Source organism: Leuciscus leuciscus (assembly GCF_965113295.1).
Source record: "Leuciscus leuciscus genome assembly, chromosome: 21".
Lineage (NCBI taxonomy): Eukaryota > Metazoa > Chordata > Actinopteri > Cypriniformes > Leuciscidae > Leuciscus > Leuciscus leuciscus.
In genome coordinates this window covers 29,340,742-29,344,947 of record NC_138745.1, presented here as the reverse complement: position 1 = coordinate 29,344,947, position 4,206 = coordinate 29,340,742, and the positions used below count along the sequence as shown (strand labels likewise).

Sequence of the window (4,206 nt, the reverse complement as noted above, 5' to 3'; positions counted from 1 at the left end):
CATTTTCTCACTACAGTTTAGATCTATTATGTTGTTGAATATTACAAAACCTCACCTCATAAACTCATGCATATTTCACCTCAGAATCAAAATATATAAATTACAAATGTCTTTATTTTCATAAAAAAAATTTGGCTCATTAAGCAACAACAACAAAAAAAGTTTCAAACCAATAATATATTATTTAAGTTGTAAAGTATTTATACAACATGATATTTTTATTTTATTTTAACTTTAATTTATGCTTTTATTATAGTCATTTTATAATAATATAGTAAAAATGGAAATCTGATGAGAATCACAATCGAGATGAATGGGAATTGCAAAACCCTCAAAAGTTAAACAATAATGACGGTTCACACTGTGGCAAAATGTCATTGATTGTCATGGAAATTGTAAAATGGTCCTAAAAATAAGCTTTTCTAGCATTTATTATTTTGATTTGAGGGTAAAATCTGTATGCATTTGTGAGATTACCCAAGAAGTGGAAAAGCCCCTTTTGCTGGGCACAAAGGCATTCACAGTAAACTGTTCCAGATGTTTCTGTTACTTCATACCCTCTTCCTGTCTCTCTCCAGCGCTGGAATGGGTGGAGATTACAGTGGACAGGAGAAGTGGGAAGAGCAAAGGCTTTGATACTGAGCAGAGAAGTTAACTCTTCACATTAAAGAGGAGTGGCCTGTCCCCCCACTGACACAAACATCCCCACTCCCCTGCCTTTTGTGTGTTGCATACAGATGCCTTTTGTCCCGATCCCCCTCAAGGCTATCTCTAAATTACAGGAGATTTCCCAGAAGCCCCCAGGACACCCAAACATGCTCGCACAGAGCCCTCAGTGAAGCCCAGTTCTGGTTCGGATGTCAGTGAATGATGGCAGCACAGCTAGGCGATAGAGATTTTCGAAGGTTTGTTGACAGTAAAGCAGTAAGTGGAGAAGATAAATATGGAATGTCTCTTTAGATTGATAGGGACTGACAGTAGATTTAGCGGCTCTCACAGAACGTATATATGCAGTCATACTGAAGTGAGAGACCTGGATGAGGATGAGTTGAGATGGATGTAGAAAGTTGGGTAGATAAAAATATCAGATGGATAGAAAATTAAGAGTATAATTTGGGATATCAGAGCTGGGTTCGACAGAACGTCACGGGACAAGATGACTGTGATTTGCCAAGAAGGATGTTCCTGAATCAACATACAGGGTTCCCACAGTCGTGGAAAACCAGGAAATGATTTTGTTTTTAATTTACAGGAGTGTTGTTCTTCCACTAATGTACTGTAATGTTGATCTTGGAACACTTCTCTCTTGGTGAAATGACTATGTCTATGTGGGAATGACTATGAGACATAGCATGCATGTTATTCATTCTGTGGTTTCAAGCACAACTAAATGCCAATCCTCCAATCACTTTCTCTCTCTGCAATATATACCAAGCGGTCGATCCAAGAGAGGAATTCAGCAGGAGTTAAGGTGGCAGGTTGGGGGGGGGTGGTGCTTCAAAACTACCACAAGTCTCCATTGTTTCTTTCTACAAGGTCCCTTCCTTTTGGTTTTATTAGAAGCCACTTATCTAAAACATTTAGAGCCAATAAAAATGGCACAGTCCAGAAAATCATTGAATGTTTGGCCTATTATCTTGGGAATATTTGACCCAGATGTTTATCCCGTTTGGGCAACTTTAGGTTTTGTATTCAAAAGAGAACTTCTATTTAAAAACTTCTCTTTATCTACAAAACACAACCCTTGTCAGAGAAGTTGATATATAAGGCAAATTAAATTGCTTATCGAAAGTTGAACTACGCGTGCGAGCTGTAACTTCCTGTCCAATGTTAGACAATGCTTTCTTGTACCATTGTTTGATGGATTTTGTATATCAGATTCTTACTGATTTGTGAGCGGTCTAGTCAACGGAACCACATCGAAAAGGTCAGAGTGAAAAGTGCCTCATTCCTGTTCTCTAATGAGTGGATCAGGTGTCTCATTTGAGGACAGAGAGGGAACGCCAGAGTAAGCTTAAACTGCAGACCCATTGCAGAATACAGGAGGCTCTGTCATGTGGCTCAAGCGTAAATACTGAGATTTCTCTGAGGCATAATTTCATGAGTCACCTGTTGACATCACACTTAAATGTGTGTATCCAAAGTCAGTTGGATGCAATTTATTCGAACCCTAGTGTGAGGTTCAAAGCGTTAAAACATTCTGAGAATGTTTCAGATGCGTTTGGTGAAGGTCAGATGCAGATTGGCAGCAGATGCAGGTCCTTGGCTGACTTTCTGCCTTTGAATGGCAGCGTGGTTGGCATGGCCAGTGCGTGTCAGTCCCACTCGTGCCAATGAACCATTCTTTTGTGTGTAGTGTTTAATAGCCAAGCGCCGGTCGCCATTTTCCTGGCCTTTTGTAACTGTGGTCTGAAAAAACACTACTTTTATTATCTTAAATAATGTCTGGATCATTTCGCCTTCAAACTACTCTCCCTATGTGTTTTTAAAATGTTTGTTTTTGCATGTCTGAGCTTTTAAATAAATTAAATGTGCCCTTTAACATGTAGCTCTTAATTTGATTTCTTTACACACATGTATTTTGATCATTGAGTTTAATAGCTGTTTTTTTTTTTTTTTTTTTTCAGTGAAGTAACAAATTTTGTCAGTATGAAAATAAATCTTGAAAATTTGTTTGTTTGACTTCTTTTTTTTTCTTTTTCTCCCTCTGGCAAAAGCCAGCAATTACATAATCACTCCAGTTCTCCACAGTCCACTCCCTGAGCATTCAAGATCTGGTGCTTTTTGCTTGGTTTTTATCCCCTGCAGAAATTGTCCTCTTTCAACCAGCTCTTTTCTTCACATTTAAAGCTAGTTCTGTGTGAAACTGTTGATTCAAATTGTTCCACAATGATTGGTGGAATGAACTTCCAAACTAACCTACTTTAATTGCACATAAAAGTCCTTTTTCTACTGTTCTGCACTTCAGATGGACTAAATATTAGTCATCATTTTTCTTGTCTATAATGTGCATGCAGTTTCATGACTTCATGAAAGGTCAGGAATATTAATACTTGTAAAAATGTATTTGACACACCGCCGTTTATTTAAAATGATAAAGTGAATGTGAAAAAAAAACTTTTTGGTGACCAGTTATGGGACATAAAATATGCACTTTCCCATATACATACTCTACCGTTCAAAAGTTTAGAAAGTCTTTTAGAGTCAGCAGTAATATTATAGTCTTAAGTGTCACACGATTCTTCAGAAATCATTCTAATATGCTTATTCGGTGATCAAGAAAAACTTATTAATTATCAATGTTGTAAACCGTTGTGCTGCTTAATATTTTTGATGCATTTTTTAAGGATTCTTTGCTTAATAGGAAGTTCATAAGAACGGCATTTGTCTGAAACTTTGGTAACATTCTAAATATCTTTACTATCACTTTTGATCTATTTAATGCATCCTTGCTGAATAAAAGAATTAAAACAAATCTTACCGACACCAAACATTCATACACAAAAAAAAAAACTTCACAGGCGTTTTATCTCAACTACCCACTTTCACTTCCGCTTTAGAGCTGTACTTAGGTTAGGTTGTTTTCTCCCCAGTTCAGATCGTTTCCGCTTTGTCATTTGTAAGTTACTTTGTATACAAGTGTCTGCTAAATAAATAATGTCAATGTCAATCCGAGTCACATCCATTTGCAGGAAAGTCTGACCCACATTTCTTACACTTCCCTCATATGGTGTTTCCCCTTTTGCACTGCATTTGTTTTCTGCAGCTTCTTGCAGACCACGAGTTGCATGCAGCCTGTTTACTTCTGTATCAGTCTAATGTGACTGTTTTTGCTCTCCTGAGGGGCCGCTGTGTGAGACGGTGTGATGATAACTGCCTTGTATGTAAATGAGGCAGCTGTAAGTTGTGATAAAGAGACTATCAGGCTCTTTGAACATGGGGTGCCTTCAGCATGTCACTGCATGTTGTTTTGTGGGTAGTTTTTGCACTGGTGCATGCATCCTCCTTATGTCTGTCCCATGATGCCTGAACGCTCACGTTTGCACATTCCAGGGTCTGTCTTTGAACGTCAGCTGACTTTGTTTTGTTTGCTGTTGTCTGTTATCACCAAGCTCTTGAGTTGAAGTAACCAGCTCTCTAACCTTGTATTTTATGTCTTCCTTTGGGGGAGGGGGGTAGGGGAGTTGACCAATTGCTAGCAGCTGT

General features: G+C 38.1%; 1 long non-coding RNA gene across 1 annotated transcript; it reads right to left on the bottom strand.

Moving 5' to 3' along the window:
- Positions 1–1,255: 1,255 nt before the first annotated feature.
- LOC309485061 lies at positions 1,256–4,052 on the bottom strand. Its single transcript, XR_014201037.1, has 2 exons — positions 1,588–4,052; positions 1,256–1,544 (listed from the first exon to the last, which is right to left on the bottom strand). It is a non-coding gene; the product is annotated as an uncharacterized lncRNA (long non-coding RNA).
- Positions 4,053–4,206: the final 154 nt, after the last annotated feature.